Genomic DNA, 15276 nt, shown 5'->3' on the forward strand with positions numbered 1-15276 from the left:
TGCCATGACAAGAAATGCAAAACCTGCCAACACATCTCCACCACCCCCACTATTACTACACCCCACAACAGAGCCATCAGCATTCCTGGATCTTACAGCTGCACCTCCAGAAATGTAATATACCTCATCCAATGCACCAAATGCCCTGATGGAAAATACGTAGGAGAGACCAAACAACAACTGCGCACCAGAATGAATGCACACTGGAAATCTATCAAAGACAGAAACACCCAATTACCTGTGGGGGCACATTTCTCACAAGAAAACCATTCTCTCTCCAATCTCTCAGTCCTGATCCTCAAAGGAAACCTACAAAACACTTCCCAGAGACGAGCCTATGAACTCCACTTCATCAACCTCCTGGATACTAAAAATCATGGACTAAATATTATAGACATTGGATTTATGACACATTATAACCTGCCTGACTTCTGACTCCCCAGGTATCTCTCCACTTTCATCCCCCTTCTCTCTCCCCCCACCCACCTCACCTGTCTCTCACCCATTGACTCCTCAATCTACATTTTCACTGACTACCTGTCTTGTATGCATACCAGCCCAGCCCCTGGCTTCTTTACTTTTCATTCCATCCAGGAAGAGCACACACCAACTGCTGAAACTTCCTTAGCTTGATGAAGGGTTTTTGAACCCGAAAGCTTGCTTAATAATTATTTTCCAACTATTTGGGTTGGTCTAATAAAAGATATCAGATTCACCCAAGGAACCTTGTCTGCCTATGTCCTTAGACCAACACGGCTACAACCTACACTCCTTGATATGGTGTATAAGTCAAGGTAGACACTTAAAAGGTAAATATTTTGACTCCAAACCTCAACTTATACTCCATAAAATATGGTAGTTGGCAGGGGCCTGCTAATAAGAGGTACTGACAGAATAGGACCCTAAGTGATGTGCAGCCCTCTACAACTAGACCCCTAGACTTCTATATTTTTCAAAGTATCCTCCCTTGATTAGTATAGTCCTCAGATAGCAGTTTTGATCATTATAAGATGATATTTGTCACTTCTCTGGCACATTTCTTTTTCACAGATTTTAGTTTTACAAGTTTTACAGCAAGCCTGCATAACAAGGATAATATTATTCTCATTCCTAAGTTGGGTCTCCGTTTTGCTATGGGTCATGTGACTCTCATAAGTTCTTGTATCAATTAATTGGCAAAGCGAGGAATAGAATACTGTCAATCCTATGTTTTAAAACACTGTGCTTCCTCCCACTGGGGCTATTTCTTGTTTCAAGATCATAGAATCATAGAATCAAAGGACTGGAAAGGACCTGTAAGATCGTTGAGTCCAGTCCCCTTCCATGGGCAGGAGGTAACTGGGCTCAAATGAGCTCAACAAGATGCTTGTCCAGCCTCCTCTTGAACACCTCCAAGGATAGCAACTGCACCACCTCTGCTGGGATACTATTTAGATACTATTTAGAATTAAACATTTCACTTCTGCATGGACAGATGCACCACCTCATGTGAATAATGAAAATACGCTAGTGAATTTTGACGGCTGACCCTTTAGTCGATGGGAAACTTGAGCATTTGAACAGTATACCAAGACATGCAAACTCACTTCACACAGCCCCTGCTCATTTATTTTCCACAGTATTTTAAAACTGTGCCTGGCATCAAAATTCTTACTATTTATAGCTTTACATGCAACTTAATATTTACTTCAACCTGCAGTGGGGATACTTATTGTAAATGTCAGTGGATTATTTACTATGATAAACTAATTGGTTATGCAAATGCTTCTGTTTGCGGGGCAGAGGCTGTTAAGACTTAATGGAATACTTGAACATTATGATGCTTTGAAGTTCTTAATTTTTTCAGTATTTACTTCAGGCAGGTGCAACTTTGAAGTCAGTGTTGCATCTAGTATCCCAGAGCTAAGGCATAATGAAAGTCAGTTTGTTTAACCTGGATGTTAACTGTGTTTTGCCTCAAATAAGTGTGTCAAATGTGCTGAATTACAATGAAATTCCAGTTGAAGTATTTAAGATGGGAGTACTTGATTTTGACTGGTGTTATTACAGTGACTTTCTAATCCATTAATAATGATGAAAAACTTAAAATAAAAGTGTGGCCAGCTGTAAGCGACCAGCTTTAACACTACTGACAGTTTTTGTACAGGAATTGCTTCAAAGAAAGTTTTAAAACAAGGTAAGGTGAACATTTATGTGTATAGCTCCCCCTTATTTATTAAGGGGCCAGGTTTTGAAATATAGTTACCTAAAATCAACTTACAAAATACATATATACATATATATACACACATAGGCAAATAATTGTATGGTAAACTCCTGGTATGAAAGTGTACTTTTGCTTGTGTAATGAGTCAGTGGTGACATGCATATAGGTATCAGTCAGCAGAGGAAAAAAAAAAGCACAGGATCTTTTCCTTCCAAGTTAAAGACAGTCCCTTAAAGTACAGCAAAATTTAGGTTTATATTATCTGTGAATCACCCATCAATCAGATATAGAGAGGTCACATGCATTTGAACTTTCCACCCAGGCAGCAGACTGCATGGGCAACAGGTATATCCAAGAGCAAGTGCTTTATGTCATAATGGGTCCGTCCACACACTGCCCTACGGCAATGTAGCAACACACTATGGTGACGTAGCAATCATGCGGGTCTACACGTAATCACCAGCTACATCACCATAGCAATGTGCTCCCAGGTTATAGCACGCTGCTACGGCAACGTGGGAGCAAAATCTAACCGTGCACTGCACACCCAGCACAGTAACCACCTGTACTGTACATGGGCTGACAAAGTGGGGACGCGGTCAGGAAGGCCAATTATACCTTGTCGAGCATCGACAGATGCATCTCAAGCAGGTCCAAGGAGGTGATCCTCCCCCTCTATGTGGCACTGGTCAGGCCGCAGTTGAAGTACTGCGTCCAGTTCTGGGCGCCGCACTTCAGGAGGGATGTGGCCAATACGGAGAGGGTCCAAAGGAGGGCCACCCACATGATCAGGGGGCAGCAGGGCAGGCCCTACGAGGAGAGGCTACGGGACCTGAACCTGTTCAGCCTCCAAAAGAGAAGGTTGAGAGGGGATCTAGTGGCAGTCTACAAACTAGTCAAGGGGGACCAGCAGGCATTGGGAGAGTCCCTGTTCCCCTGAGCACTCCCAGGAGTTACAAGAAGCAATGGACACAAGCTAGCGGAGGGTAGTTTCAGGCTAGACATTAGGAGGCGCTATTTCACTGTCAGGGCGGCTAGGACCCGGAACTAACTTCCAAAAGAAGTGGTGCTGGCTCCTACCCTGGGGGTCTTTAAAAAAAGGCTGGACAAACATCTGGCCAGGGTCGTTTGACCCCAGTACTCTTTCCTGCCACGGCAGGGAGTCGAACTAGATGATCTCCTCAGGTCCCTTCTGACCCTATGAAACTGTGCTATGCTTTAGTACTTAAGCATGGCACCATAGTAATGTTGTTGTATGGTGACGTGTAGACACACCCAATGATGTTTGAATCTGCCATATTTATTCACACTGACACCACCACATAGAAGTCAGATATACAATGCAGCTGCAGATTCTAAAGTCTCTAGGGTAAGAATCTCTTGATCCTTATATTTTAGACAGTATAAATCTCTGTAATAAAAACTTAGGAAATAAATTATACTGCATTACTTGCATATTAGTTACCAGTTCTCTGTTTGAAAACACTATGTTTTCTTGCATATTCATTTTTTCTCATTAGCACCCCGTTCTAGTACTTCCTTCTGCTTTCAGGGGAGACTGGAATTCAAACAAAGACATCCCATGCTAAAATTCTAAATACAAATTCTCAGGGATATAAACAAAATCCTTTATCAAATTGTAAAAAAATAATATAAAATGAGAAATTTAAAAAAGCAAGTTCCAATCAGGTGGTAGGCCAAAACCCGTGCTAACTGTAATAAATCTGGACCAGAATAAATGAGAACAAAAGCAGGCTTTGTAATCAGGCCTTTAATCTGGGTGTTTTTAAAATTTGAGATTCAGGATAGTTAATTGCAGAAGACACCAGAGTTGGCTTCTGCCCCACCTAGGCTACTGGCAGAGGCATACCAACCAGGTCACGGGGTAGTGGAAGCAGAGACCAGGCCAGCAGTGGCAGCAGCTGCCATTCTTGCACCCCCTGTCAATGGGTGCCTGAGGTAGGTGGCCCAGTTGCCCACCGCTCATTAGGTTACGCTGAGTGACCTCAAGCAAGTCATCTCATCCCTCTGTTCTCATTCTCCATCTCATCCATTCATACTGGGCACATCTACATGAGACACTTACTGCGCATTAGCCTAACAACATTGCACAGTAGCATGGTGGTTAAAAACTGTGCTAATAGCCTACTGCGCAGTGTCATTAGGCTAACGTACAGTAAGTGTCATGAAAAAAACATACACTGGCACTACTGCACAGAAACTATGGTTACTGCACATTTCGTTAGCATATTATTAAGCAAATACTAAACTAAATGCACAGTACCCAAGGTGCATTAATGAACCTGTAGACACGCCTACTGCAAACTTTTCTTGGCACAGAATCTGATTTACCATGTGTTTGAACTACACCTAGCCCAATGATCTTACCTGATGCCTTTAGTTGCTATCACAGTAGAAATAAGGAGATAATGATAAAAATCAACAAGCCTCAACATTTTGGCATAGCTGATGATTTCAGTCAGGAAACTACAAGTCCTCTACCTGTTAACACAGGATATATTCTGTCCGTAGTGGAGAAGTATAGGGAAGTAAAACTCTCTGTTCCACTGTGGCACAGCAAATGGAAAGTTTTTCTCCTCCTGTATTAAGAAAAAGGAACTAAATTTAAATTAAGGGTAACATATCTGTTATGTTAACTAAATACAGCCAATCTACCTTAGCTTAAGAAAATGATATAGTGGCAAAAAAAAAGGAGAGCAGGATGTCAGAGATCTCTTCTGAAAAATGTAATGCTATAGAGCCTAGCCAGGGAAAGCAGGCAAGCCAAAACTAGAGAACACACATTTCAGGAAACTGTCCCCAATTATGATTTTAGGATCAAGTCTAGAGGTCCATAAAGAAAAGCAGTGAAACAGGAAATTAGGGAAACAAATGGAATCCTAAAGATTACGGCAGAGGGACCATAAAGCATCTGTAAGCTCAACAGCAGGCCTGCAGTTTCCAGACCTATGATTGAAATATATCTTTTACAAAGAATCCTATAGTAAATAGTTGATTTTTTTAGTATCATTAAAGAATTCTCACCTTTGCTTACATTTGGGGTTTCACTGCATGGCTGTGGTAGCACAACCATTGCTTATGTTTCCCTAAAGGGTATGCTAAATAGACTTGGTAAAACATTTTCTAATAGAGTATTTTTCTGGGAGAAAATACTAATTTATCCAGACCAAAACATTCTCAGAGAACTTTCAGCTGAAATCAGAGGGGTATCTATTAGAAACCTGCCTGGTTCCCTGCTAGTTTACCCATCCGCCCACCACCAGAGTGATGGTGAGGCTTATTTAGTGCATTTAGAAATACTGCAGGTTAGTAGAAATGGGAAGAGAGAGAATAGAGAACTGTAAGGCCTAGCAAAAGGTCTTGCAGAGATTTAGTTGGGATTCAGCCCCAAACATTGATGTTTCTTCAAACCCATGAACAGAGAGAGGTAAGTGTTAGTCTGAAATCAGGCAGAAGACAGGGTAGATTTGCACCTTGTAGACTAAATTAGGGATGTATAGCCTAGCTTTTATGAGCCCAAGTTCACTTCATCAGCATAGCATTTGATGAAATGAGCTCGGGCTCATGAAAGCTTATGCTGTCTCTCTCTAATTTAGTTTATAAGGGGCAAATCTTCCCTTCTACTTCTTGAAACCAGAACATTTTAGACCCAGAACTAAGGTAACTATATATTAAAATGCATGAAAATGCTGCCACTATTCTTTGACATCTCACAGTTAGATGGGAAGTGGCATAAAAATGTCGGCAGATATACTGTAACATGGACCAAATCTTCATCACACTATTACTAAAGTTGCACTAATGTCACTAAGATGACAAATTGATCATCTGCTACTATTATGGTCTATCCTTATTAGAATCCTGGCATGAAGGAACCAAGAATCTAACAAGTCCCCAAATAGCTCTGAAAGAGAGTCCAAAAATAAGTAAATATAAAATAGACCATAAGAACTCTAGAAACTCACATGCCCCTAAAGAGAGACTGTAGTAGCTCTTAAGTGCTAGGTATATCACTGAGACAAAGGCAAAATTAAATATTCTATACTATAGTTAATGGTTTAAATTTTTCCATGATATAGAACACAGTTTTAAAAGGCCCAATAGTGACTTCAGTAGGCTGCATAGTAAGTGACATTGTTTGCTGTCCATTGCATTATATATATACAATTATGCTTTTAAGTCAGATAAGAAATGAGTATGTGAACCTCATATTTAGTGTAAACTGAGCCAATTTCCCTTCTAAAATGGAGTTGTCAGCAAGGAAAACGAGGGAGAGCTAACTAGTAAAACAAAATAATATTTAGCAAGATAACACTAAAAAACAAGGACTGTAATGATTCTCTCTGTGGCAGTTCTCAGGAAAAAATATCTTAATCTTTTTCAAGATTACAGTTTTTTCTTACATCCTGGGATCAAATAACAGTCATTCACATGGAAGGAAAGTAGATCTTAAAGTTTTATCATTAATGATGACCATCTCATCTAATAGATATAGATATATAAAATCTGGTGTAATGGTCTGCTGCAGTCTCTTCCTGACCTTAATGTAACTTGAGTAAAATTCTCTCAGCTGAAGGCACCTTAAATTCAGTGTTTCAGTTATTCAGTAAGAAGGGATTTTAAATTCCGTGTAGGGCCCATCCATGGTACATAGATCAAAGCAGGAAAGTGCAGGTACACGAATATCCAGCACTTGGGGAACACCTGCTGACTTACCTGTGTTTCAACATATTCATTCGACTGTTCCCCCAGATGACCTTAACTTAAAGGACTGTGGGTTTTGTGACTTGCTCTGATCATTGTAGAATCATACAAAATAAAATATTCCAATTCTTTTTCCACCCAGAGCCGTTTGACACAGACTCAAAATGAAGGTTATTTATAGGATATCTTATGGTCTAAGTGTCCATAATTTCACAACCAGAGGCCTTCTGTAGTGACTTTTGATGCAGCTAAAACCATGCTGTCTTTAGTGCCAGCATTCAATGAATTAAAATATTTGTAAGGGTCTAGATGTATTCATCAATATCATAAGATCAGTTGGACACATCCTTAACTAAGGGAGCCATCAGGTTGACTGAACATTTTTTAGGATTTTTATTTTATTTATTTATTTATTTATTTTTACAGTTTTCCCTGTACTGTAACCACTTCTACAAAAGCCTATATGTATGATTTGTTCTATATGTTGTGATGCAATGCTGATGAGACACAAGCTTTTAAAGAACTAACATTAAGCGCCTGCAAAGCTCCTGCTGGCTAGATAGTTGAGAATTTTATTTTCTCTAGCATGAGTTAAAAAACTGCATTGTTTAAAATATTGTGTTTCATTGTTCCTTAACTTTCACACAAAATACAATAGTCCAAATGCTTAATAAGACACGTAAAATGTGCATGGTTTGGATTGAGATTCAAGACACAGGAGGAAGACGGGACAGAAAACAAAGTCCATAAATCTGGATCTCTCGTGACCAACTGTTGTGCACAAGAGGAGACATGTTAATCCCTACACCCTGGACGAAGTCTTCTGTAGGAATTGGTAACAATATTTGCAATGCAGTTTTAACTCAATATGATATTTTTTATTTCCTGGCATATGTTGTTCTGTAGGCTGCTGTGAGCTTTCAAGCTGTTGCAGCATTTCATTCAAGAAGTGGGCAAGTTTAAGAGGTAGCCAAAAGGGAGAGAGAGGCACAAAGACAGACATCTCATAAATCAATATCATAACTGTTTTAACAGCGGCTTGCCTGAGATGAATAGTCTGTCATGCAGTTAGATGACTGACGTACTCTTCACACAAAGTACATTACCCAGGTTCTTTCTTTATAATTGACCCGCCATAAAATATGGATGAGCTACAGGCCCAGGTGTGTGAGCAGTTAATCAAATAAAATGAGTGGAATCAAAACCTCAGTATGAAAATCTCATACTTTGGTGTTCAAAATAGCACCAGAGAAACTAATTTAGCATCAGCACTGTTAGCTGGCATTCAGCACTGCTAGCAGACTTGTATTGCATATTTATATGTAGCTTTTCCTAGACCTGTCTTTGATACTAGTATTTGTTTTAGTAATATGGCAGTATTATAACCTCTTCCTGGTGCTCCCACTCAGAGTCCTTGCAGGCCATTCAGTTTATATTTCTTTATGAGCTGCATAATTTAACTAGAAATTTACCATGAAATCTGTACAAAGACTACTCTTACTAGCCTGTCTGTATCCCAGGAGTATACTTCTCCACAATTTGCATTAGGGCTAGGTACAGATATTCAAAAAGCCTGAGGCAGAATCGATCTAAGTTACACAGTTTTCTGTAAGCGGTGTAGTTTAGATAGGTAGCGAACAAAACACACATCCGCCCTTTGTTGTGGGGGGCAGGGGGAAAACTTAGACCAGGTGTAAGCCAAACTGCTGTTCTGTTCTTCTTAAGTGGTTTCTGATCACTTATACCAGTAAAATTATAATGTCTGTAGCTGGCCAGAAGATCAAATTTGTTAAGCAATCCATTCTTTCAGAACCTTATTGATGGTTACTTTGACAGAAGTTGTATTATATCATGAATCAGGGAACTAGCATATATTGCCTTATAAACTGCTCTTGCATTACAGCACTGATCAGATGCATTTCTTATTCTAATGCTATAGGGCCAGATTCTTGGTTGGTTTAAATCAGTTTAGCTTCACCAACTCCAACGGAGCTAAGTTTTAGGCCCAGTACCTGAGTGGTTAGGGCATTTGCTCAGGAAGCCAGGAACACTGGGTGCCTGTACACAAGCATGGAGCCTGCTCTGACATGCTCTAATTACATGGTAATTAACACACTCCAGCAGCCTCCCGCATCTCATATATCAGCATCCCCATGCCTCAAAATGGCAGTGAGGGAACTTGAACTGAAGCTTATTGAATGAGCTTTAATTCAAGCACCCCATCACTGTTTTGAAGCATGGGGATGCTGACACACAAGACACTGCTCCAAGAGCTGCTTTAATTAAAGCACTGTCTCCCATCCCCGGAGCACATGTAAAAGTGTCCATAGGTTCTAAGCCCCTCCCTTTACCCAGAGAGGATTTAAACCCACACACACGTACACATCCATGCTACAGGAGTAACAGAATCTCAACGTGTGTGTAAGTGGCAAAAATGCCTCTTGCATTGCCAGAATACTGCCATTTAGATGCACAAAGGAAAGTAGAAAACTTCCCCAAATAGTCAGCTAAGGTAAATGCTTTACTATCCAACATTATCACAATTGGATTAATATTCATTTAGTTACAGTTCTAAGGATATTTTGATAACTCAGGATTAATAAATCCTGATCTACTAAAAAGGCAATTGACCTAGAGCTTACCTGCATCCCAAGAGACAACAATGGGACTTACACTGCCTAACAATAGTAATACTTAAATGGTGAAATGAGAATGAGCCTGCCAGCCTGCTGCAAAGGGTTTCAGTCTTTTAAACCAGTTTCTGATCACTTAAACCAGTTTATGCATAATGTCCGTCCCTAGCCGCTAAGATCCCATAGCTTATCTGTTGTGATGTAACCTACCCCTACTGGGAGCAAACACCAGGTGGTTTAAATTACTCTATTTGTTACTGAGAGTTTGCTGAGAGTCCCTTGGGGAGCAAAAGCCTGTTTTTGGGGCCCTGAGGTGGAAGCCTGCTACAGGCCCGCAGCCACATAAAAGTTGGAGAGCTCTGAGCTATAGCAGGCTTCCATCTCAGGGCCCCTACAACCAGGATTTTGTTCCTTAAGTGACTCTCAGCAAACTCCCAGTAATCAACAGAGTATTCTAAACCACCTGGCTTTTGCTCCCAGTAATATACAAAATCTTTTAACAAATAAAGAAAGTCCATTTAAAAAAAAACAACACTTTTTTGTCCTGGATACTGGGAAGGGTCCTTTGTAGCTCTAGCCCTCCCACAGCAGTCTCCCACTCTGGTACTTCTCCTCCATATCGCCCTCCGAGTCTGCCTAGTTCCCAGCTGGCTACTCCCTCATTAGCCTTCACACAGCTGCAGCCCCTCAGCCAGGCAGGCTGCCTCTTCTTAACAGGACAGGGCACTCTATTACAGTGCTGCACCAGCCAGGACTGCACACCTCCTAGGCTGTATGTCATGCATATACATGGAGTGGTGCCCCTTCCCATCCTTCTACACCGCAGGTGAGCACTCCCAAACCCCTACCCACCACCCCATGCAGCAGAGTAGCCTGGGTCACCTGCAACTCCCTGCAGGCTCCTTCACTGCACTGCATTGCCTGGACGCTCCGCACTGCCACCTCACCCAGCATCACGGGCTGCACTGTACCATGCCACACTGCCCTGCCCTCTGGGACTGGGTCAGGCAGCAAAAGCAATAAGGGGGGCAAGCCTCTGGTTCTTGCTGCAGCTGGAGCCGGGGACAGCAGAGACCAGTGGGAGCCTGGGGTGGGGAGCTGACCAAGTCTTACTGAAGTCAATGTGAATCCTTTAATTATTTATAACAGGAGTTGCTTAAAGCACATAAAATACATTCCTTAAAAAAATCAGTCCAAAGCACACACTTTCTGCATGTTACCTTAGTCAAGGGTTTTCACAAAACTTCTATGATCCAAAAGACAACACTGGAGCAAATAACCACCATAAGAGTGGTTATCCCCACCTCTTGACTGAATTAGTTTGAACTGTACTTGGTTTGTCTAAGCTGGAATACATTCCTTGTACCCATAATATGCTACAGTCCCAGAAAACAGTCTTGGCTAGTTATAAAAGTGACACTGTGGAAAAGACATCTGGAAAAGAGAAAATGCAAAGATAGTTTCTAGCAAAAGTTATCCGCTCTGCTGATAGCTCCCAAGTATTATTTACTAGGTGTATTATAGCAGCAAGCAGACATACCAGAGACAAAAAAAGAGAAAGAGTATGAGAAGGACAGGCAGAGAAGTGAAATGACTTGCCTGAACTCACACAGCAGGCCAGTGGAAGAGTTAGGAACAGATATCGCATCCCCCAAATCCAAGTTCAGTGCCTGTCTACAATCATTCCTTCTACTGTAGAACAAGTCTTAAATTCATATGTTTCATATCTCAACCCCCCTAAGACTCCTAAAGGTATCACTTCTGCAACAAGTCCTGATGTTTGTTTCCCACTGCTGCATATTACCTGATGTCCTGATCCATTTATTAGCAACCTATGTACAGGCCACAACAAAGTCCAACAAAATCAAATGGGTGAAAAGAGTAATAGGGGAAAAAAGAAGCAAAACTAAGAATCTTCTTTACCTGATTTGAGATGGAGCAATTTAGAGAATTGGCTTATTCTGACACATGGAAAGTAGTAAGGAGTGATGTAAGATGCAAAGAGTTTCTAAAGCTACATTATGAGACAGGACAATTAATTTTTGCTGTGTCAGTTAGAAATAGTGAGCTGTGAAAGCAACAAAATCCAACTTCTAATTACTACATGCTGTTGCTGCTGCGAGAAATACCATGTGGATTTTTAATCTAAAGATAGTTTTGTCATTCATGTAGTTTAAAAGTTCATCCAGTCGATAAAAAATGTGTTCAATTAAGTTGTCTCTCGACTTCCCCAGACTGTCAGTGACATGCTTGGCTTTCTCCCCTTTCACAATGGGGCTTACCCTTATTTGTGTTTCACTATCAGCTACTTCAGCGTGTTCCTGTTGCCTAAAGGTACAATGTTAGAGGAGGAAAGGTATGTTTTCTAGTTTGATTATTCCAGGGGCATTTGATTCTGTCATATGAATCATGGGACTAGTGATTTTTGATAAACTGAATATAACTTGGAATTCTAACAAAGACGTTTTTGCATGAAACAGCAGGCCCCTGTCCTCCCTTTATCCTTAAGATTGAGAAGGAAATAGCTTCCTGAAAGTGTAGTTATGAAAATTCAAGAACTCTCATCACTATATCCATGTATCAGTACTTCTGAATGTGAAAACTACTCTCTGTTATAAACTCACTGACTTAGCATTTATTGCCATTTTCCCAGATGATGTGATTTGCACATGTGTAATTGCAGTAGGATTGATAACCTGCCCTACACAGCAGGCATGACAAGCAGTATCAGCAAGCAGCTTGACAAGCAACTCTGCCCTGGTAGATGAGTGAGTCTGTCATAGCCCACCCACTTCTACAACTATATGTATGTCAATCAGAGCTAATTCTGAGTTCAGAAACAAGCAATTGTTCTGGCTTTCAGACAGGCAAGCCTCTGTAACCAATAAGAGTTCAGATCAAGTCAGCCACCCATACCTGACAATACTTAATCTACACAAATATGGCACCATGATCATTAGTCTCACTGCATGAATAGTGCAGAGAGAGCACCCATCTGAGTCATGCAACTTTATTTCAAAAAGCAGTCAAGAACACTGATTTATCTAATCCTACCCATAATTCCTGTACCTTTCCACAGCAAAGATGATAATAAATGTTATGATCATGTCATAAACAGATTTTATTTATAATAGTATGTAAAAACTGCTGTGAGAAGGATTAAGCATCAAGGACTAACAGTAAGATCCTTGGCTGAGGCAGATTGAAAAGTTAACGATGCTAGAGTGACAGACATCAGCTTAGAATCTGGTTCAAGATGTTCAAATGATATAAATCAAAGTAGCTCTACAGTAATGAAATCTGCCTGCTCAGGCTGTGGCCAGGAGAGCTTTTTCCAATGTGTTACCACTCATCAAGGTTAAAGGTATCCGGTACCTTTACAGCCTTGGGCTGCCAGTACAGAGTAGTGTTACTAGTGGTTGTGCACTGGAATGTGAAGCCAATCATACAAGCAGTGTCAGACAAAAAAAAACTCACAGCAAATAACAGTAGTTGTAACATTTTCAACTCAAGAGTTCTCAGTTGTGGCTTTGCTATAAACTCAGAGTAAGAGGGAGTAGCTTGTTCTGCTGCTGCAGTGACAGCCCAGAAAGGAGACAGAATCTGGGAGTCACAAGCTCCCAATGAACTTTCCTGATGTTCCAGGAACGGAGCAAATTGTCCTGGGTCCATTTCCAGTGCTGCATGTGTCATACATTGCACCAACACAGTTTTTGCTGTCTGATGTTGAAAAGGGAAGGGAAGCCAAGAAAAGCCAAGGCTCAGCCCATTTCCTGCCACTTTCCACTCACTCACCTTGTGGTGAGAAATTTGGTAGTCTGTGAACTTCACTAACCTTCACAGGCATAGACAGGAGTAGGCATCATCAGCATAGAGGATGGGCCTAATATATCACCCTATCCTTAGGAGGTGGTAGACATTAAAATCTCCATTTCACAAAGAAAGAAAGTGAGAGTGAAGGATTAACTAACTTCCACAGGGTGGTAATCAATTAATTGAAGCTTATCAATTTTATCAATGAACTGAAGTGTTCCTGGTCTCTAGTCCTATGTACAGATCATGCTTAAGACTAATTAATAATAGGCAATATATCTAGGAATATGTTCAGGTGCAGATTTTGCCCTTCAAAATTCAGCTGTATCCAAACTTCTCTACACATTCCCCAAAAACCCATATGGCACAAAAACACTAAGAATGGTATAGAAACATGAGAATTATAATCACTGCAGTAAAATGATGGTAACAGATGTCTGTAGCTCATTAAGTTAAAATTTTAGTCATTCTGTCATGATGACATTTATATTATGTGAACAAGGAAAATCATACTGAATTATGTATTTTTTCTTAGTGATTGTATGATTAATGCGGTTTTACCATAATACTTATCATTCAAAATGACTTATTATGGAAAAACTTCATATATCAGAATTATACAAAATGAGCTTTAGATTTAGGTTTGATGGTAGTATATGCTAACTAAATGCCAACCATTTTAAAAAATAAATTGTAGAAAATAAGTGAAAACATAGGACCCTAATATGCTTTCCTAAGTAGCCACCACAGCCAAAACAGTAACATCCCATTGAATTAGTAAGAGAAAATTCTTGCATAATTAGTGATGAGTTAATTCATTTTGCCTCACTTCAGAGCCATTTGGGCATTGCTGGTTCTGAAGACTTTAGGCAACAGATCAGAAAATTTTGGCTTGAAGTCCATGACTGTTTTATCTACAGGTGTTTATATACTTGAACAAAAATAGCAGTAGCAAAAGCAGTGCTGCACACAAATAATTTCCCTTCCTGACTTCCAGCAATACACAACCCAGAGTACAAGTTGCAGATCCTAACTTATTCTTCTCTGGTGCTGCTATTCATACCATGGCTCCCAACTGTTGCTCAGACCAATTGGTTCAATGTCTCACCTCTTCTGTCATGCAAAATATTTCTGCTCCTGGTGCTGGCTCTGGTTTGACCAAATGATGACTGCCTTCCTTTCTTTGTCCAGTTACTATGCAATACAAAAAGAAATCATTTGAACCAGGCAATCTCCTTACTTACACAAGAACTTAAGATCAGAGCTTTTACAATTTGGGGAAGTTTTTCTTGTTATGGTCTTATATAACCTCTCTCAACGTTTTTTTTTCTTTTGTATTTATTGCCACCTCCTATACCGATGTAGCTTTAATCCATGGAAACCCTAAGCAGTTAAGATTTCTCTACAACTTCCTCTTTCACTAAAAGTCTGCATAAAAGGGGTTTTTTTCTTGACTACTCCAATTCACAGATAATGTATTTGTTCTGATACCACATGCACCTTTACTCCCCTAAATCAGCCCTTCAAAATTGAGATGCGTTAAGTAAGGAATGTGATTTTCTTCACTAGAACAGAAACATGGAGATACTGTACTCCAATGGCTGCCAAAATAGTTCCCACTCTTCTCTGGCCCAGCAAGCAGAAGGGGGAAGAATCCAGTGTTAACCTTCTCACAGCTACTAACTAAGGAATTTGTAATAGCTACTGGCTGAACACTGTAATTTGTTCCTGAAACAGCAGTTGAGCTGGCTTGGGCAAATGAACTGTTGTATGCAGTCTGTAGTATCCTGTTGAGGCTTCTGGTATGGAAACAACAGTTTATTATTTACAGTAAGGCTGTCCAGCTGGTTAATCCTTTCCAGGCCACATGTGGCCCATGGGCCTCCCACCTAACTCCTC

At 40.5% G+C, this 15276-nt stretch overlaps 1 long non-coding RNA gene across 1 annotated transcript in view; it reads right to left on the reverse strand.

Annotated features, from left to right (window-relative positions):
- Positions 1–4719: 4719 nt before the first annotated feature.
- LOC112549758 overlaps positions 4720–15276 on the reverse strand; it is a 10909-nt gene continuing 352 nt past the window's right edge. The window contains exons 2-3 of the long non-coding RNA XR_003093271.1: positions 14486–14571; positions 4720–4806 (exon numbers count right to left, since the gene is read on the reverse strand). This is a non-coding gene — a long non-coding RNA (uncharacterized LOC112549758). The remainder of the gene's footprint in view (positions 4807–14485; positions 14572–15276) is intronic.

This window comes from Alligator sinensis, unplaced genomic scaffold, assembly GCF_000455745.1.
Source record: "Alligator sinensis unplaced genomic scaffold, ASM45574v1 scaffold71_1, whole genome shotgun sequence".
NCBI lineage: Eukaryota > Metazoa > Chordata > Crocodylia > Alligatoridae > Alligator > Alligator sinensis.